The sequence below is a fragment of the Castanea sativa genome, chromosome 3 (genome assembly GCF_040712315.1).
Source record: "Castanea sativa cultivar Marrone di Chiusa Pesio chromosome 3, ASM4071231v1".
Taxonomy (NCBI): Eukaryota; Viridiplantae; Streptophyta; class Magnoliopsida; order Fagales; family Fagaceae; genus Castanea; species Castanea sativa.
In genome coordinates, this window is record NC_134015.1 from 52,915,987 (window position 1) to 52,938,423 (window position 22,437).

Genomic DNA, 22,437 nt, shown 5'->3' on the forward strand with positions numbered 1-22,437 from the left:
TACAAAGAACATATGAATTATTTTTGTTAAGTAAACTCCAAGCGAGATCTAAATACAATAAACTTTTATGTATTACTTTATTTCAAATTTTTTAAGATCTAAATGATTTAAAAAAAAATTAAGAAGAATAAATTTATACTTTTGTTGTTTGGCTTATTATTCCCCCCATATTTTAGGTAAAATTGGTTTGATATTAAGGTTTTTTTATTTATTTTAAAGACCAAGATATTGTCAAGATAATCATAATCAAGTTCATTTCAACTAGGCTTTAAAAAAAAATTAGGTCCAGGGGGTTCAAAATTTTATTTTAGGAGGGTCAAAAAATAAATTAAAAAAGTATATATATATATATATATATATATATATATATATATATATATATATATATATATAGTGGACAACTCAGGGGGTTCATTTGAACCCCCTGAACTGTTCCTAGAGCCGCCCATGCATCAATTTCACATTGATTCACTGCTAACATCACTTTTACAAAACACCTATCACAATACATCACCTAACTAAGATTTGGGAATGTTGTCATTAGACATACAATGTGCAAAGCAACAGTGCAATCATTTTAAACTTACATACTTCTTTAAACTTCACAAGTAATTTCTATCCAAGTTTAAGTAAAGCTTTGTGCACTCACAAATTTTCCTTCACATATCAACGGGACCCCCAACCCCCCCCCCCCCCCCCCCCTAAAAAAAAGGAAAAAGAAAAAAAAAATACCAATTATGTATATTTATATGAAATTTTAGAATTTGGCCCAACAAATCTTAAATTTTTATATACAGTCAGTTTAATTGTTTTGCAATCCAAAAAATTAATGTAATCCGAGAAATTTTAGTCTCGGCTTGAATGAAGCTATTACTATTAACTTATTTTGCTTAAAAAATAAGTTGTACTTCAAAAATTTGAGTCTCAGAAAGCTAACATGAGTCAAATAAACCAGAAAATAAGCACATCTAATCAGGCCTACAAATAGTTGTAGTGATGTTTTTGGGTCTTGTATGATTGACCCTCCGGTTGGGAGGTCTACAAGGAAGCTTGTCTTTTCTCTTTTTCTTTTTCTTGTTTCTTGTTTTTTCCTCCTCCCCAATGGTTTACACTTTAGAATGCAAATGAATATGCTTGCATTGTTTCGAGCTTTTTTCATGTGAAACAAAGCAAGATTTTAATGAACTCCAATGTTCCATTACTAGTTTACCCTCAGTGACAAACCAGTTAGATGGCACATAAAGGGTCAAAGGAGTCATTAACGTACATTCCCTCTATAAAGTTTTAACAGCAAATGAGTGCGCTTTATTTTGTAGGGAGTTCCCTCCTACTTTTACCAATTTGCTTTTGCTTTCGTCATAATTATACTTAGTCCTCCACCACCAACACAACCATGGTCAATCTTCCATTCTTCTTCCTCAACCTCAACACCAACGTTTTGAACCCCACTTTGCCAGACTTCCCACAATAGAAAACTCAGAGACTGAACTCCAATGCCTCAGCCAGACAAGAAGATAAGGTACACTATACTCCATGTAAGTAAGCATTCCATTTCTCTCTTTAGTTTTGTAGATTTCTTTGATAGGGAAAGAAACAAACCTCTTTGTTCTTTGTTTAGATGAATTGTTTGCCTTGATATGCCATCTGGGTCTTTAAAAGAAATGAGAGAAAGGAGATGATATATGATAATGCTATAAAATGGTAAACTTTAACTATGAGTTCCTATCTCAATGTTGGGTTACATTTTAAAATTGTAATTGATGCTTATGCGAGTGTGCATGTTTCTTGTGCTTTCTGCTGCAGAATTGTCACTTTATAGTTAACAATTTCATGTAGACATATGATCATGCATTAATTCAAGAGAAGCAAAATAGACAAGAAGAGTTATGTGCACACCAAAACCAGAATACATTTTTAATCCATTCATACTAAATTTCATTACATCAGAAATCAGGGGGGAAAATAAAAAATAAGGACTTATTCTATTCCCTTTGCACACCCAAAAACAAACAAATAGGAATCCATTTCAACTGGTTAATCCTCCTTTACTCTTTTTCTTTTTTCTTTTTTCTCTTTCCTCTATATCTTTCATCATCAATCCTAGGTCAGATATAGGCGAGTTGCCGATGTATAATTACACTCTGAATGACTAGGGATAATATAACAGATTCTGTACAAATGATAGATCAAGACCAAAAACTGGAACACCCAAAACCTTAAAGCTCAAGGAAAAAAACAAAAGGGATGACACACCAAACACACTAGTTTTCATTAAGTATCTAGGTAGGAACCCTGGTGAGGAACAAAAAATGCAGAACACGTTAGATGTGTAGGAGAATGCCAGAATGCACCATAACATTCTAGATCTGGGGGTCTTGGAATGCATCTCGACATGCCTATGTAAAATTTCAGGCCGGAATTGCTGCAATCCGAAGAAACTGAATTCAAACGAGAAGACAAGAACTCAATAATGGATCTGGACCACATAGAATTTCTGTTGTGAGGTAAATCAGAAAGGTTGGTTATAGACTCTGGAGGAGGACTCTTTTGCAGGTTGGGGGTTGTAAAAGATTGGCACTTGGGTTGGGGCAAGGGGACACCATTCCAAGTGTTTTTAGTAGGTAGCTCCGTTCCTTTAAAAATGCAACAAAGTAAGTGGTAAGTCTTTGATCAAATTCTGACACACACAATACATAGAAGTAATTTATAAGGGCAACTCTAATTGATCTTTTCTCTTAGCTTCTCCTGTTCTCCAGCCCATCATTGTGAAAACAAAGGAAATTATCTATGCATGGAAGGGGCATCGCTTGCACTAGAAAATTCATATGACCCATCTATTGAGTTTGATATCTTATCCTTGACTAACATACCAATGTGCAAAGAGTGTTGTCGCAATCCGTCTTTCTCATGTTTCACCAAATGGATTACCTATCTTTCGGTTTTCTCCCGCAAGTCCCTTCGGTCTCCTTTAGCTCTGGTGGGCGTGGTTCTGTAGTTCTTCTGGCCTTCCTTCATGTCGTAGCCTTAGTTTATCGACGGGTCTTGCATTAGATACATACAGCACTTTCTTTTACTCATGCCTTGGAGAAGAACATTCTTTGTTTGAGTTTGAAGTCGTTACCTTGCGGGAGCCACCTGGGCGAGACCCTTTTCTCCTTTATTATTTCCATATGGTATGTTGAATCACTTGTGAAGTCGACTTCACTTGACCGTGTCTGCTTCAACTTCACCCTAGACTCATGTCGTGTAGTGTATGTTATCCAGGAATAGGGGTGAATTAAGCTTTCATCTAAGGGTGCGTTTGTTTCGACAGTAAAACAATTCCAGAAAATGTTTTCAGCATTTGCGGGTGTTTGACAACACCGAAAATTTTGGTCAAATGGAAAAGAGGAACCAATTGACTGTAAAATAAACCCCCCCACCCGTAAAATGAATTCCATGTCTATTTTACCTTCAAATTGAGTTTTCCGTTGGAAAACAAAGAAGGAGAGGGAGAGAGCAACAACCCACGCCAGAAGAGAGAGAGAGAGAGAGCTAGAGGGAGATCGCCGGTGAAGCCAAGATCACGCCGTCCTCAACCCAAAGGCCCGCCGTCGAGCTCGCGCCGGGCGAGATCGACGTGCGATCTCGCGTCGTCGAGCTCGCGCAGGGCGAGATCGACGCGCGATCTCGCGCCGTCTAGCTCGCGCAGGACGAGATCGACGCGCGTGATCGCGCCGTCTAGCTCGCGCAGGACGAGATCGACGCGCGTGATCGCGCCGTCGAGCTCGCGCCGGCGAGATCGGTGACCCACCGATCTTCCTCCTCCCTGTCTCACCTCCCTCTCTCAGTTTAATTTGATTTGGCCATGGTGTTTTATTTGATTTTTGTTTGTTTAGAAGTTGGTGGATTGTAATGTTCTATTATAAAATTTGTTTGGAATGTGAGAAAATGGTTGAGAAAATGTGAGAAATCAGTAAAAAATTTGCATTTTCAAAATATTACCAAACACTTGAAAATATTTTCCAAAGTATTTTTTAAAATGCCACCAAACATCTAAAAATATTTTCCTTTCCCAAAAATATTTTCACCTGAAATTATTTTACACTCGGAAAATATTTTACACCCAACCAAACGCAGCCTAAATATAAAAAACTGATCATCCTTGCAATTTTAAGTTGTTGCGAAGTAGACTAATTAATTCAAGGCAACATCTACAATCCCACTTGGCCTAACTGAGCCTCTTCAAATATATGCATGACCTAGACAAGATATCACACTATGATGAAGGCTTCTATAGAAGCAATGATGACTCTTAAGTACTAGGAGCATTTTGGCAGTTGCTCAGATATAAAAACTCAAGTTTCTGCCATGATATTTTTCCTTTTAAACTTTTTTTTTTTTTGCTAGGTAAATAAGGGCTGGTGGGTTTCAAACCCCAGTGCCCACCACCACAAGAGGGGCTGGAACCACAGGGGTATCCCTTGAACCCCATTTTTCCTTTTAAACATAATGCTATGCATTTATGCCATCTGTAGTATTTGCTTGATTTGTTGCTAGAAAACAATAAAGTTGAACGTATGAAAAAAAGGTAGAGAGTTATGGCCACAATAGGATACAGAAATATAGAAGAAGAGGCATAAAAAGCACACAAGCTGGCTCTAAGATTTTCTGAAAGGATTATAATAGGAGTAACAGAGTTTGTTTTATTTCAGTGGAGAGTAGAACATCTTAACACTCTCTTGCTTTATAATATTGTCATATGACTTCAATTTTCCATCAAATTTTGATGCATCAATAATTCAAAGCATAATGCAGCACTTAAAAATTTGGTCAAGGTTAAAAATCTAGAGTTCTTATTTATGATGTGTCAACAGGATTTATAGTTGTGCAGGATTTGTAGTCCTGTATAATTAACAAGCAATCTCAATGTCTTTTCTCTTTTTATTTCTATTTTCTGTTAGGCTCATCTGTGCATTGCCATTGGCTTAGTTTTACCAAAATCTTGTATTACACATTTTGGACTTAATAATGTGATATACATCCTGATTCTGCAGCAGCTCTCTGATCATTTAACTATTTTTTTGATAGGTAAAATAGGGGGAGGGGACTGGTGGGGTTCAAACCCCATTGCCAAGGCACTACAAGAGGAGCTGAAACTACAGGAGTATCCCTTGAACCCTAGCTATCTGATTAACTTCATTTCAAAGAATTTGCAATTATTTATCATCAAAGATGCTTACTAAGTAAAGAGAAGCAAGTCTCAACTATTTTAGTTGACTTCATCCAAGTCACTATGATTTCTTAGTTGAGTTCTGTTTTGCATAGATAGTCCTTCCCAATTTTCATGTGCCCACCCCAACCCCTGATTCCTCTTTTTATGGCCCCAGAAGCAAATTTCCATATACTAAAATGGTAATAACTGCTTCTGCTAGACTAGTATTATTGGTTTCATTCCTAATAAATACTGCAACTTCTAATACTGTATTTACAGTCCAATATATGGCTTTATCATTAGTAGAGTCAAAAGTTCTACTTGTGCTTGATATTTGTGTTCAGAAACTTTAACCATCGTTGCTATCTCTAATTGCACAAAATACCACAACCACCATTCACTTGAAAAAACAACAACAACAAAGCCCTAGTCCCAAAACTATGAGGTCGGTAGTAGATCGTTAACAAACTAATTGGAATCATTCACATTTATTCTTTTTCATTATGCTCTCCTATATAAAATCATACTCTTTATCACCTCCTTAATTAAGATGTCCTTTATTGATAAACTACATATGCACCCAATAGGTCTTGAACCCACGACCTCACCCAGTCAACCCTCTAGCCCATTATTATGATAGCTCATTGGCTACTAGTGTTATTTTAGGTCTTCCTAACTCTTTTTGTTCCCTTTCCTTGACAAAAGATACACTCAAATTGTTTGGCTTATAATTAGTCTTAAATCCTTATTAATTCTTTATAATGGCTATATAGTGACTATAAACTGCAGCTGATGAGAATCTATAGACTCTTATCTTTCTCCAGCCTTCACTTCTACCCCTACACTACTCAATAAGCCCCAGACCATTACTACTACTGTCAATTTTTCTGCAGTCAGCTTGAAAGTTGACAACCTTGCAAGTTTTACTACTATTACTAAATGAATTATTGAGACTTTTTTCTACTGCTGCTATGAAATGCCATACCACCAACGGCATTGTATTGTTAGAATCATAGTTTTAGGATAACTTACACTTTCTGAAAATTTGGGGCTAGGAATTCCTGCTGCTAATGATCTGAACGGTGGGGTTACTTGAAGAGGGGAACCAAAGTCTGTACTTGATGAGACACAAACAACTCCATCATTGTTTGGTTGTTCATCACAACACATGAAAATCCCTGCAAAAAGATTAGATCTTTTATCATTGATTCTAACTTAGTCAGGTGATGTCATATATAAAAAGAAAAGAAAGCTTGTAGGTCCTTATATTCCATATAAGATTTTATTACCTTGCTTTGGAGTTGCACCAGAAATAACCCCATTCTCACATTCGCCAACATCCTTTTGCTCTTCAATATGAACTGATTCTGACCCAGTTCCAGTATCCTGATGCAGTGAACATATCTCAGCGTGTGCTTGTTCCAGTTTGTTAGCAGCTGAATGCAACAGGAGAGTTGATCCTGTACTGTAGTCAGAGCTACCAGGAGACTCATAGTACAGATCAGGTTGCCTAAAAACTATTTTTAAACAATTAGATGCTGATACCAAAAAGGGGAAAAATATTAAATTTGAATATTAGTTAAAACAATATGTACTACCTCCAGGATTGTTGGCTTCCCTCATTACAACTTCTTAAGTTATCTACCAAACCCTTGAAATCTTCAAGTTGAAGATCAATATCAGGGAATCTATTATTTAGAATATCACATTCTTTGCTTCGGTTCATGAAATCTTGAAGAGCCTGAAAATTATATTTGATAAATATTAGAGAAGATGTGCATCATATTTAAAGCTTTGCTCTAAGGAGGAAATGTAGGGTACTCAAGTACAAAGCACATACGTGTGGCTTTAAAGTTTAAACAGAAGCAATCAATAATTTTTTATACAGCAAATACTGAGATTTCAACTAACACTCAACAAATATGATGTTCATGATGATGATGATGATGATGATGATGATATTATTCTCATTTAGACTGGCTTGGGCGATATGAATGAAAAAACTACATTCATTTAATTGATGCTTGGAATTGAACTAAGTGAATCCTACGTATGCAAACCATGTGTACTTTTAATATTGGTTTGATCCAACTCAGTGGACCCTTCCTAGAGAAAGACATTGGCTGCGATGAAATCGAAGCAAATGCAAAATTATCTCTCTTGATTTTTCTTATTCTTTCTTGCAACTCTATTTTATATTGACCAATCATGGTGATTTTTAAAACTATATTTTGAGTTCACACGCTTTGGAGTTGTATTTTTTAGTTCCCCATTACAATTAGTATCTCTCTCTCTCTCTCTTAGTTTTGGCTTGATTTTTGTTTGAGTTAATACTTAATTATTTTTGGAAGTACGAATTTGAGTTTATATCATAACACAATCTTAGCTGTGCTTACAAATCGGCATTCAGTCCATTTCAGTCCACTTCATCTATTTGTTCTATTTCAGTTTACTTCGGTCCAATTCGGTCTACTTTGATCCACTTCAGTTCAATTAGGTCCATTCGGTCTACCTTGATCCCCTATTTTAAATAGTTCTCATGCCGTTCTATCCTATGCTTAGTATAAATGTTCCATATGCTTTAGTGAATAGTGGAATAACTAAAAACCAAATGAGAGTTAGCAAAAGAGATCTCCTAGAAACTAAAAGGACTAGCAGCGTGTCCTATGTTACAAAATGGGTATCTACCATATTTACCATTTACAAATGCCGAACAATATTACAAAAAGGTTTATTTTAATTTTTTTACTATGTATACTTTCCTGGCAGTAGTTTTGAACAAAGGGTGCGTTTGTTTCGACAGTAAATTAATTCCGGAAAATGTTTTCAGCATTTGCGGGTGTTTGGCAACACCTGAAATTTTGGTCAAACGGAAAATCAAACCAATTGACCGTAAAATAAACTCTCCCCACCCGTAAAACGTTTTCCATGTCTATTTTACCTTCAAATTGAAATTTTCCAGAAAACAAAGACACAGAGCACGAAGAGAGAGAGAGAGAGCATGATTTACAAAGACACAGAGCACGAAGAGAGAGAGAGCACGAAGAGAGAGAGAGAGCACGAAGAGAGAGTAGAGAGAGTGAGATCGCCATCGCCGCGCCGGCGCAATCTCCCCTTCGCCATTGCCATCGCCATCGCTGCGCCGGCGCGATCTCCCCTTTGCCATCGTCATCGCCGCGCGATCTCGCCTTCGCCATCTCCATCGCAACGCGATCTCGCCTTCGCCATCGCCGCGCTGGCGCGATCTCCCCTTCGCCATCGCCAGTCACCTCTCTCTCTCTCTGTCTTCATTCTTCTCTGACCGGATTTGGGATTTGTTGATTTGTATTGAGAAAAATTAATGATGAGCTTTTTTTTTATTTTTTGGTTTTGTTGTGCTGTATTGAGAAAATTTGATGAGTTTTTTTTTTTTGGTTTTGTTGTTCTATATCTAGAAATGATATTTGTTTGGAAGCTGAGAAAATGTGAGAAAATGTGAGCAACAAATAAAAAATGCATTTTCTATAATATTTTCAAGATCACAACCAAACACCTGAAAATATTTTTCAAAGTATTTTTTAAAATGTTACCAAACACCTACAAATATTTTCTTTCGCAAAAATATTTTCAGCTAAAATTATTTTACACCTAAAAAATATTTTACACCCCACCAAATTTTTACATACCGGCACTTTTTGATTATAAGAGTAAAAAAAGTCGTATAAAAATAGATTATGTCCTATGTTACAAAATACACGATGTTATTATAGTAACATTTTACTCACAGGGCCGGCTCAACGGTAGATGGAATTGATGCAACCGGCTAAGCCACAATTAAAAGAAGTACCATTTGTAAAAAAAAAATAAAAAATTATATATATAATATATTCATTTATATATTTTAATTAAAAAAAGTTTTAAGCACTTTTATTATTGGTTAATAAAATGCTAAAATTTATTCATTCATTCTTAAAATATGCTAAAATCAAAATTAAGACCAGATAAATTCATTAATAATACAACGTAATTGTAATTGTCTTGAAATATGTTAAAATAGAGATTATAAATTTCAAAGGCAAAAGAAAAACCTCGCATTTTTCTATGAGTCCGTTTGGATAGAACTTATTTTGCTGAAGCTGAAAACTGAAAACACGGTAGCAAAATAATTTTTAAATGTGTAAATAGTACCGTGAGATTCATTTATAATGAAAAAATTGCTGAAAAGTAAAATTTGTGAGACCCATAAACAGTGCATTTGTGCACTGTTCATGATTGAAAAGTCAAACCTTACGGCTGGGTAAAAAAAAAAAAAAAAAAAAGAAAAGCATAACGCGGACGTGGACGTGTAGACTTGGATCCAAACGCCCTCTACCTCTCCGCCTCTCCATCTATTTTCTTACAGTCTTACCTTTCCTTTCTTCATCTTCATCTTGATCTTTTTCCATAAACTCAGTCAATTTAGCTTTGATTCCAGCGTACCAGTCACCAGAGACCAGAGCCAGAGGCATTCTTCAGTTTTTCCCATCTTTCTCTAATTCTCTCTGTCTTTCTCAAACTGAAGAGGTTGAGTCTACCATTTATTTAACTTATATATATTTTTAGTTTGTTCACACTTACAGTTTTCACCACACAATGGGATGGGACACTTTTTTTTTTTTTTTTTTTATAGCTTTTCTGCCTCTCTGACCGGCTGACCCTCTTTGGACCTGTGGACCACTGCCAATCTGCCATGATAATTGATAGGACATATTTTTACTTTTAAACTTAGCCATAGGATGAATGGAATCAATGGATGATAGGAGTAGTGGAGGGTTTATCACTTTTTTTTGTTTAGAGGAGTACAGGCTCAGGCTGTAGACTACACGTCTACACGGTTTCTTACCTTTTTTGTGCTTCCTGTAGTGCTGTACAGCCCATAATCTTAAGTGTCTTACACGGCTTCTCACTTCTTCTTTTTTTTTTTTTTCTAACACTTTATCTATTATTATACCAATTAATAATTTAATGTATATTATATCAATTTATTTATATTATAATGACATTAATTTATTAAATTATGTATTAAATTAATTTTTATTTGTGCAGGTTTAAATTTTAAAGTAGTCACAATTTTAGAAAAATTGCAATAACCAGATTATATTGTTCTATATTTTAAACTTTATTTTTAGTTAAATTTTATTTTTAAAGGAACTTAAATACAAAAACTTAATTAGTAATTTTGCATCTCAAAAATCAAGAAAAATATATTTTAAATAAAAAAATCAATATATAAATATTATTTGATTAATATTTAATTATAAAAAGACCCCATTTAAAATTTTCGCTTAAGATCTCAAAAATGGTTGAGCCGGCCTTACTTACTCATTGGGTCTAAGCGTGTGCTCTTAGCCTCATGAAGGCACTAGTGGGCACTGAGCCGGGCTAATTAGGAGGGAGGGTGAAAGGGGTTTTCCAAACGCTTCCCATTGCCAGATTCGGACTTGAGATATCTACCCTTCAAACTACTTGAGAGTAAGTCCAATGACCACTAGACCACCACCCTCAATGACCGGAATCTTCATCTTAATTATCATTAGTTTCTAGAATTAACGATTAATTTTAACTGTAAATATTAAAAAAAAAATAACATAGAGGAAAAAATAAAATCGACTCCTCATTATAACCAAAAGAAAAAAAGAAAAGAAAAAAAGAAGCAGATTAAACCCCATTTGACATTATCATATACATATAAGTTTCTCACGGTTAAAACTTAACACCCTTCAAATGAATCCTAAATCCTTTGTACCCGACTGTTGTTACCAAACTTCACAAAATAGCAAGCTATGTTCCTTTTAAGGACTGTTTAGTCTGGAAATATATTTTTGTAAGAGTGGTTATTAGTTATCATTGTTGTTGGGCGGATATGGAACATCTCAAAATTTGTTTCATGTTATGTTTCTAAGTTTATAGAAGAATTGAATGGAATAAAATCAATAAATCATGAAAGAATAGAATAAAATGAATTAAGATATGGGTTTTTTTTTTTTTGAGAGTTTACTAAATGAGTAAGGAAATTAAATAAATATAAATTTTATCGTTATATCATTCACTGTTTATTTGTTGTTTCCTAGATAAAAATAAAATTAATACTCCATTGTCATTTCACAAAAATAAAGAAATGTGCGCTCTTTCCACTCTTAAGAGGAATGTTTAAGATAAAATAGTTATGAATGGACATCTCCTCTTAATCACTCTATTACTCACTAAATTCTCAAATAGGAAATTGAATAGAATATTCTTTAAAAATCCCATTCTTCAATTCCATTTCTTTTCTCCCCTCCCAAACAAGCCATTAGAGGATCTATAAAAGCCATTTCTTTTCTGATGAATAAGCTGTATAAGCAATTTCTAATTTCAAATGACTAAAGCAAACATAGACACCCACCCCCCCCCCCCCCCAAAAAAAAAAAGCTGCAAATATTTTAATCACGAACTATGGAGTTCCTCAAAAAAGAAGTGTTTATTTTTTTAATTATTATTATTATTATTTTTATAATTGTTCAAAATTACTACTCATGGGGAGGTACCACTTGGAGCAATGTTTATATGTTCAAAACCTTGTGCAACACAACAAACAATGCAATCAAAGGTCAGACAGACCACTATCTCTTTATATTGGCTCTTGCAGTGCTTCTCCTGCCATTCAAGTTCATATCAATATCTGTAGGTAAGCATTTTGAATTCCACATTTCTTCAACTGCACAAGTAAATTCCATCTGGATTTAAGAAAAGATTACGAGCAAATTTTCCTCCACATCAACTCGAGAATCCAGACTTTGATTCTTTGAATCTCCTAATTCCTCCACAAACCCCCCAAATCCCCCCCCCCCCCCCCCCCCCCCCGGCGACAATTATAACCACAAACATCACCAGTCCATTCTAGCTCAACAACAAATCCAATACCATTCCTGGTTGGTCATTCTTCAGACATAGCTTCGGGTCCCAACACTTCATAGTGAGAGAGGCTAATTCCACTATCATGTGTGCACCTATGTTGGATACATTCATTGCCAGAAAAGTTGCCCAATGACTCTGTACAGTTTGATGTGGGCTGCAACAGTAGTTGATTACAAAGAGGTGTCCAAGGGAAAGAATTACAAAAGAATAAGACAATAAGCCAGCAATCAATACTGTAATAATAATAATAACAAGACAGATTAATCACTAATCTGCAGGATGGAAAACCAAGGAATCTCCTGTCATCTTTCTGCCTTCCTATATGGGGGAAACTATCATAATTTTTTCTTCCTCTTTAAAATGAAAATCAAAATATCAAGTGCTCTGAGAAAATTAGGCACATCACACCTTCATTAGCATGGTCGACAGACATCACAAACTTTGACAAGCAAATCTACCTCCAAGTTAACCAAACTAAACACAGAGTACTGTATAGCTAATTATTTATCTATTCACTTGTTACTTAAAAAAAATATATATATATACACACACACACACACACACGTTTACTTAATCGATCTCCTCAGCTTTGTCAATATATATTTGATAGGTAATATAAGAATTATTATTGATGAAAATGGAAAAAGAAACATACAATGTGTTCATGAGAATGAACACAGCAAAGCACAAAACAGAACACCACAGAAAAACAATCAAGAGACTAAACTAAGAGAAGAAAAAACTGAACAATAGAAGAACATTCTGTAAAACCCCAGCGCCGAGACCAATCAAAAAGACTTCTCTGGCACAGGCCTATTAACTCAACCAAAGACTACTCAGAATCTTCAAAGGACTGACGATTATGCTCCACCCATATAGTCCACATCAAACATCCTGGAATTAAATTCCAAATATCTGAATCATGTCTCCCAAGCCACAATGATTCCAACAAAATAATAATTCCGCCACAGAGCTAGGCAAGACCCACTGAATATCGAAAGCCTGAAGCATAAAAACCCATAAAGAATTCGCCCCATGACAGTGAATAAGGAGATGATCCACAGATTCCCCACTGCATCAGCACATACAACACCGATTTGCCAAAGGGCACCTCAAAGCATGAGATTAGCCAATGTAAGAACGCAATCATGAGCTGCCGTCCATAGAAAATGTTTCTTAAAATGTTTGCACTACCCCAGCTACAAAACCAATTGACTAAAGGAAATGCTTAAAGCATGATAGTCAGAACTAGCATTCATACCTAGGAAACTTCTAGCCTAATAAAGAGTTGATTTAAACCTCAAATCTTTGCCCAAATGGAACTCTCAGCCTCACACACTAAAGATTTTTGTACCACCAGAGTCACCAAGTTATTTCTAGAGCCTAGATTGCCTATCTAAAGCATGATAACACCAAACTAGATCTTCCCAACCAGATGTTTAGAAAACAGAAAAAGGTCATTTAATCGCTTAACTGTCGCTTAGCGTGTGTTTGTCTTAAGCTTATAAGCTCAGCTTTTAGCTTTTATATACAGTTTTTTAGCTTTTATGCAAACATCACCAATCAATCGTTCCTCTAGAACAAATCCAATACCATCCCAGTAGAAAGCACTCTCCAGTTGATATGATATTTCACTCCGTAGGGTTTGATGTGGGAACTTGATATGAAATTTAAAAAAGAGTTTGATGTTAGCAACCATGGTTATTGATAACATAGAGCAGTTTGTCTGCTTATGCAAAAGTAAAATTGCAACAGAAGAAGAACAAAAAATATAGAAGAAAAACACAATTAGCTAATAATCAATACTATAAGAATAATAAGACAGATAAATTAAATTAAGACATATATAAATCACTAATCTGCGGGATGGAAAACCCAACTACAAAACCAATAAACTAAAGTAACTTCTTAAAGCATGATAATCAGAACTAGCATTCAGATCATACCTAAGAAACTTAATAGGAATTGATTTAATCCTCAAATCTTTGCCCAAATGGAGATCACACACGAAAACTTTGTGTACTACTAGCATTACAAAGACTTGTCTGGAGCTTAAATTGACTATCTGAAGCATGAAAACACCAAACTAGAACTTCCCAAAACAAACTTTTAGAAAACAGAAAATGTTATATGATCCCTTAATTGCCACTTAATACTAAATTTCACCATTTCAATTGCAGGAAACTTGCCAGTGAACACTGAATGTGAGGCGGGACTGGAATTTCTCAAAATCTCTTAATGAAGAGCCAAATCAAACTCAACCTCAACTCTAGCAATTGTCTGTCATAAAATACATCAGCTCCAAACACTACTCAGTTCCTGAAGGTACCCTCTCCAGAATCCTAATCACTGCAACCTCCACAAAGGGTTTCTATCTATGACTGTGTGGACTCAAGCAAGGACAATTCAGAATTTTCAAAAGTAAAATGGCTTAGCCCATAATCACTCTATGACCTTCATGGTGTACTCAAGTGAAACTCAAATCAGTTTTATTAGCTTCAATGAGAGCCAAAGAAGTAATCATGTGTTTTATATACCAGTGATCGATATTGCCATCACTTGCTCTTATTTCTGGATTGAGGCCAAACTGCAAATTGGGGTTTTGCTCTTAAACTTTTCAAAGTTAAATGCATTTTAACTTAACCTTAAAACAACAAAAAATAATGACTGGAATTCACAGCTTTGAAATGACTGGAATTCACCTGAGGAAGTTCTATATTTCAGTCTAAGAGCAATTCACAGGTTCCACATGATGGAGGTCCAACTCCTAGTTTACTTTAATATTTTACTAGTACCCAAAGCCAATTCAAAAAATAAATGTGGGAATGCCTCCTAAGCTCAACAGTTTTTTAAGGAAACGGAAAAAAACTAAAACAAAAGAACAATACAATTTGCAGATTACAAGGAAAAAAATTAAAATTAAAAATTATACGAATTGTTAACAAAGATTTCATCTTTGACGAAATAAGAAGGTGAACCAGTTGCATAATGTAAAAGATTCAATCAAATTTCAAGAGGGTTTAAGTAATTCTTACCTGTTGAGCAATAGGGGCGATTAGATTTTGAGGAAAAAATTTGGACCATTTCTCGATTTATGCGTGTCATCCTTGCGCAGGGGCCATGCTAATCTTCTCTGTATCGTTCCAATTTTATCGGATGTCCCCGAAGGGACAAGCTTATCTGCCTCCTTCCTTCTAATAAAGACTTAAAGGTTTGTGTAACTAGACGATGTGGGATTCGTTGGTTCTCAACTAGAAAGGCTCTATTTAGTTAGCTTTTGGGCTTTGGCTTTCCACGCGTCAGTGTCGTAACTATTTCGCTTTTTTATCCTTCTCGCGGATGTTCTGTACTTAGGACAATTTTATTTTCTTCTATTTTAAAATGCTTGGAACACCACACACCTTCGGTACAACGGTTACTCTATAAGTATATGTATTAATGGGGTATGGGGGTAAGAGTTGGGGTTCAAATCTCCAGAAGGAAGCTTCTCACACATATACATTTAGATTAAACTAGAGTAGAATTTCTATCTTGTAAAAAAAAAAATTAAAAAAAAAAAAAAACTATAGCCTCCGAAACAAGTTATCAGGTTAGAGAACCTATAGCCACCAAAACTTTGGCCGAATTTTCCAAGTTATTTCCTCTAACTCATTTTGTAACTATTTATATATCTATTTATGTGTATTATTTAAATAAATTACATGAGTCATTAAAAAAATTATTTTACTAAAACCGCATATGGATGGTATCTTTAATCATCACATAACAGGTTGGTATCTTCATTCTTTAAACCAATTTAGAGCTAAACTTTGTCCTTTCAACTCTCTTCATGTATCCACCTCATTTTAATCCGTCACTGCACAAATGAAACAATAACTATAGGGGCACGCTCAATTTCACATATTAAAGTAGTCGATTGTGAGTTGTAGACACTTTTGGCCTACTTCTATTTATATGGACTTATCACTTTTTGTGGATCACTTTCAGTCCACCATATCAACATTAACATCTATATAATATCTAAAAACTAAAGTTCAGTATTTATTATTGCTACAGTTCTATTGAGTCACATCAGCATAGCATTTCAATCTACTTCCGTCCACTTTGGTCAATTTCAAACTATTTCAGCCCATTTGGTCCACTTTAGTGTCATTCGGTTCACTTCAGTCCATTCGGTGATGCTTTGTGATGGAGATTCGTGTGGAAAGAGGAGTTGTTTCATTATGTCACACTCTCAATGTAATTTTAGTAAATTCTTGATAAAATTACATTTTTCTTATATTATTAAAGCCTTGTAATTATTTTTTAATATAAGTGATGAATTTACTTATATTTGTTCTCTTTAAGCCATTCAAGATGTATAGAGAATGAATTGTTTGTAAGGAGTATTAGAAACAAACTCTAATCACACATTACATTATTTACAAAATATCTCACCTTATATAATAATTGAATGTAAAATACATAATGTTTCCTTGTAAAAAAAAAAGTACAAAATTTAAAACACTTTAAAATAACAAAATTGATAGCTTAATTTAGAAAATCTAATATATTGTATCAACTATACTTTGTTAGAAAAGAATCAATTCTTTTTAAGAATGGTTTGAGACTAACACTTATAAGTTTCATATACTATTTTTATTTTTCACTTAACAAAAATAGATCATCAAATTTCTTCGTGCATCACATGAGTCTGTGACTTGTGATATTGTAAAATTGAATGTGAAATTAAGAGTTTTCATAATATTGTTGCAAATGAAAAGATAATTACATGAGAATTGGGAGAAATTTAATGTGTTTATATGCTTTACTAGATAGGTTAGTTTTAACTTTTATGGGTCAAGTAGTTGCACCATGTGTTAATTTAAAGTTATTGACATAGGGGTTGCATGTGTAGTAGTTTGAAAACTTAGTGTTGAGCATCTCTAATAGACTCTATATATTTTTGTATTGTTTGGAGAGTAAACATTAACTTTTACCTTTTACTTGCTTTTTTCAAATACATCTTCCTACAAACATTCTACCATTTTTCTATCTCATTTAAAATTATCAATTTCATTCATTTTTTATGTATTAGTTTTAACTTTTTACCAGGAGAGAGAGAGAGAGAGAGAAGTATTATGGGGTTGATTTTTGTATTCCATTAAATTATTTTGCTAATAAACAATAACACTCTAGACCAAGAGAATGACTTTTCATTAGTAAAACACTTTTTGAGCTTTGGAGAGACGGTTGGGACTGTTTTTTTAGGTTTTACCCTCTAGAATAGAAAAGATTTTGGTTTTAACTCATCTATTGGAGATGCTTTTTCTTAACTAATAATGATCTCATACAAACTATATAAACAATAAGTCTCCATTATGTGGGCTCGTATATTCACATTTGTATAAAATCCATATATTGTGAAAGACATGTTGCATATGTCACAATAGATCCCTTCACCCTCTTAACAGCTCATCAATCATGACTTTCATCATATTCTAGATTTTTTTTACCCAACATGGGGTCTCCTGGTCTTTCCTTTTAACCCACTATGACTCGCATTTCTTGGGTTGCTCTTTACTAGCATATGTTAAAGGTTAATACTGACTGTGGCTTTTGAGATTATCTGGGATCCTTAGCTAGGGGTGTTCTCATTCATGATTATTATGGTAATTAGTCGCAAACTTATGCAATGCATGAGAACATGTAATATAATTTGTGGGGCCATGGATTTTGGGATTTGGCCGAGAGCATATTGTTTTGGCCGAGAAGCATGGGTGGTCCGAGTCCGAGGAGTACTATCTCCTCGGATAAAGCTAAATGCAAATCTGGTATAGATCCTAATGATCAAGGATGATCTTTCAAAAAGTTCTAATGATAGCAACGAGCATCATGAACGTACAAGAGGGATAAGGACTCAAAAATATCTAAGAGAAAGCTGCTACCACCGCATTAATGAGGAAGTGACCTCTGAACAGTATTATGACAGCCTTACAGCCACCCCAGAAGACTTTTAGAGGGGGTTGATGGGACAAGTATCACCATAAACCATCAACTGTCCACATGTAGTCCACGTGTAGGGGAAGGATGAACAGAGAGATGTAATATAAATAAAGGTAGAGATCCTAGGAGAAAGGGGGGAGGAAAAAAAGAGAAGAGAAAGCCCTATAGCAATCTCAACAACTCCTGTAACCATTGTCATCCAATATATACTAGAACAGAGCTCCTCGGACTATGCCGAGGACAAACTTTCTCGCACAAACCGGGTTCAATTCTTGTTGGCTCATCGTCCAAAACCATATTAACTGCTATCCATGCACTAAAACCTAGCTCTTTGACCCACTCTCTACAAATTTATTGTACTGGGTTCACGGGACCAAGATCCCTTACATTTTGGGCTTGGTCTGAAAATCGTGTCCCTACATAATTATTTTATAAGAATGTAATGTAAAATTTGTAGGTTAAATAATGCATGTGTTATTTAGAAATATTTTCTATTTTTATAAATTTCATTTAATAGAACGTATAATGTATTCTACATTCAACAACAATACATACATACGCGTGCGCGCGCGCACACACACACACACACACATATATATAAATGAAAAACGTAATTTAATAAAAATATATAAATTACATAATCATAGTATTTTTATATATAAATGCAGAAATTTTATTTAAATGACTTTTTTTATTTATATATACCATAATCAAATGACTAATTTGAACATATCCAAGAATTTTTTTTTTAAATGTACAATTCCATTCCATGGAATACATGTAACATGTTACATTAAGTTTAAAATTCTTATATAAGTTTAGAATTCTAGCTTCTTCTTTTTTCTTTTCAAATATAAGTATAATAAGGCCTATATTATTGAAACCTAAATTTTAAGGTAACCTTTTGAATTTATTTATCATTTTTATTGCTTTTTTAGTCCATATCTCTAATTTCAAATGCCTTTTTTGTTTATATTTTTTGCCAAAAACTAAATAGTTTAACCCAAATAGAATATAATTTTATACTTTTCAACCCAAAAAATAAGGGGATGGGGGAATTTTGAGCCCAAAACTAAAATGGCAACATACAAAAAGAATTAATTTAAAACCTAATTAGTCCAAAATGGTTTGAATGAACTGAAGTAGACCAAAGTGGACCGAATGGGCCAAAGTGAACCAAATTGACCAAAGTAAACCAAATTGGACTAAAATGGATTGAAAGACTACGCTGATGTGGCTCAAAAGGAGTATAGCAATAATAAATATTATGCTTTAGCTTTTAGATATTTTATAATCATGGCATCTATCTATTTATCCGCATAACCTCCCCTACAGTATCATCATCGCAATAGAGTTAATTTAGTTATTCATGTAATTTTATTTAATAAACTACTGCATGGTCCAATGTCATTCCTAAACTTGATTCCTAATTGCTAAGAGTAGTATTCAATTAACATGTTGGTGGCAAAAAGGAGAAAACATTTTCAATGTATATGTAAGCCTTTATTTTGAACAAAATGAGTTATCTTCATTCAGTTGCAAGTCAGAGTTCCCTCAATAAAATAAAATTTTTAAATTTTAAATTTTTTTTAGCCAAGATAAAATATTGTCAATAATTTTAATGTCATAAATATTTAGTCAATTTTAAAGGTGGGATTTTTTTTTTTTGGTATTACCATTCCTAGCTTGTAAAGTAATAGTATTAAGTAATTTTGACTTTAGGGTTGAATTTTTTATTTTTCAAAATTCTAGTGTTAAATTTGTTACTTTTGAAACCATAGGATTTAATTTGGACTACCACTAAGCTATAGGTTTAAAGTGAAATTTTCCCATTTATTTTTCGATTATATTAATTGATTTAGTAAGTGTTAGGGATTAAGTGTTCTAATGCATGCGTAGAGCATTGGATATATATAATAAAAAAATGAGATCTTAAAATAATTAGTTTTATTCTACGAAATTTATTAATAAGACCGACGCTAAGGATAGCACCATAAATGGCTGCCACATTTATGGTTATCACAATAGTGTTCTTCACCCATTTTTTTGATTTACCAACTCAATATTTTGGTCAAAATACACAAAAACACTAGAAAAGATAATTGAACCAACTAAAAATTATTTACATTAAAATACAATTATATTATATATTTTATATATAATATAATGAAAAACACATATTAAGCATTCAAAGAAAAAATCATGACACTTATGGTCTGTAAGGGCTGGTTTTGACTCTTGGGCCCAAACGACTGAAGGACCCAGGCCCAAATAGCCCAACACAATGAATTTGTTAGAGTGTGGGCTTCGAAACTAGGCTTTCATGAGTGAGATAGTGCTTACCATAGGCCAAGAAAAATCAAAGAGACAAGGAAAAATAGAAGGCAATCACAATATTGAGAAGGATAATTCTTCTCAAATAAGTCCTAGGAGGTTTTGTTCTTCAATATATCACTATCAGACTTGTTTACAATTTCCTTTCTTTGTGCTACAGCATTTTTCTTTGCTATTTTTCCGATCCCTCCTCTCCGAGAGACCTTCCCTCTTATATAGGCCCTTCTAGATGATCCAAGCCTTCCATTTGTTGATCACGCAGGCCACCACTCAAGTGTCAGTCCCATCAACCACCTTCCATGTACCCCTGTGAGATGCGGCAACCAAGGCAACACTGTTCAAGGATCTTCTCCACATAAATGTAGCCAGAAGGTTTGGTAGGATGCATTAAATGTGGTGGCAGCCTTCAGCTCTTCAATCACGTCAATGCTAGTCCCCATCCTAAAGCTCTTTCTGCATAGTAAGGCCTCCTTTGATGACGTGATGATGGTGTGATCATAGAATCCGAGGACATGGACTCCTTGGCGCAGTAACAAACCTTCTCGACCATGCTATGACACGTGGCATAATTGCCTTACTCGAAATTCTAGTACCCCATAATAGCCTCTCAAAATTCCCATTGGTTTCCTCCCATACGAGAAGAGAAATGGGGTTTTGACTTTAGGCAGTTAAATTGACACGTGTCTCTGACTCCCATGCGTGCGAACGTCGTTTCACGTGTCTCGTAACTGTACTTGACGCTTCGTAGTCCGCAACACTTCATCAAATGCTCCAGGCAGTGTCTTGTTTCCCGCATCCAATGGTGAGATGGAGATCCTACGGTTGACATTTTTCCTCGAATTTTGGGTGGGATAACTCTCACCCAAAGCCCACCTCCGATATAAGGCGCCTGGAGAGTTCATTTCACTCACTTTACAAATTTTTGAACTCTCTAGGCTTCCCATAATCCCAAGCTTCCCAGATTTCTCAACTCCTCCCATTCCCAAGAAGTTCCTACGGCGTACTTCTCTCTCATTTTTGTAAGTTTTTCATCTCTAGGCTATTTTCTCCTCGGCCTTCTATTTTCTTCCTCCTTTTCTTAGACACCCCATTCGCCTCTCTCTCTAGTCTGTTTAGATGAGTAGTTTCAACCACCTAGTAGATTCTCCCGCCGGTATGGAGGGATTTAGGGCCAAATACCACATCCCCCTAAGAGTTTCCCTGCGGTATTACGCTCTAGGGCAATGGCACACCGATAGGCAAGAGGGGGAGGTGGTCATTCCTATGATCGCCTTCATAGAAGAGGGAATGACTCTCCCCATGGGTAGCGTGACTAGGGATTACCTACTTGCCCATGGGCTGTGCCCACACTAATGCGTGCCCAACCTATTTAGGGTTTTAGGCAATGTAGACGCCCTTAATGCACATATGGGTCTGAACCTCACCTAGCACGACGTCTTTTTCATGTACGAGTGCCATTCACTTGGTGACTCCGGGTATTACCTTAAATCCTGATCCTCAGCCGTTAGGCTCGTATCGTGTCTTCCCAAGTCCAACAAGGGCATGAAGGACGACTACTTGATCACTTCTAGGGAATGGCACAACAGTCTTCATTGTCTGACCCAGGAGAGGGAGCCAGGTCTTAGGTTTAGGTTCCTCGTCATTAGACTTTGTTTTATGACCCCCCCTTTTCCTTTTTTTTTGATTGGGTGTTCATTGTTCTGTCTGTGGTTTTTCTTCTTGGTTGTGTTTATAGATAAGAGATACGTGGCCCCCAACATTTGGTTCATTAACATCAACGATCTCAACAGGGTGCTCATGTCCGAGGTGTTCATGAGCGAAGATGGGCAATTAAGGGCTGTCCATCTCATTCTCGACTTCCAGCCCCTATCCGATTCCTTTTAAGAGGTTGGCAACATAATTTGAGCGGGCGAACCTCGGCTCAATTGCATAAACGTCATTGCGCCAAGTTTTCTAGCCCGAGAAGACAAGGTGCAAGTTGTTTGACCTCGTCCACGTGCTCCCCGAGG

The 22,437-nt window shown here is 35.3% G+C and overlaps 2 long non-coding RNA genes and 1 other non-coding gene across 3 annotated transcripts; 1 reads left to right on the forward strand and 2 right to left on the reverse strand.

The window, feature by feature from the left end:
* The first annotated feature begins 1,313 nt into the window (after positions 1-1,313).
* Positions 1,314-5,508, forward strand: LOC142627666 (uncharacterized). The gene is made up of 2 exons (XR_012842908.1): positions 1,314-1,535; positions 5,071-5,508. It is a non-coding gene; the product is annotated as an uncharacterized LOC142627666 (long non-coding RNA).
* A 110-nt stretch (positions 5,509-5,618) lies between these two features.
* Positions 5,619-9,731, reverse strand: LOC142627667 (uncharacterized). Its single transcript, XR_012842909.1, has 3 exons — positions 9,582-9,731; positions 6,484-6,935; positions 5,619-6,372 (listed from the first exon to the last, which is right to left on the reverse strand). It is a non-coding gene; the product is annotated as an uncharacterized LOC142627667 (long non-coding RNA).
* A 5,447-nt stretch (positions 9,732-15,178) lies between these two features.
* LOC142630120 (U6 spliceosomal RNA) lies at positions 15,179-15,281 on the reverse strand. Its single transcript, XR_012843232.1, has one exon. It is a non-coding gene; the product is annotated as a U6 spliceosomal RNA (small nuclear RNA).
* Between the last annotated feature and the right edge of the window lie 7,156 nt (positions 15,282-22,437).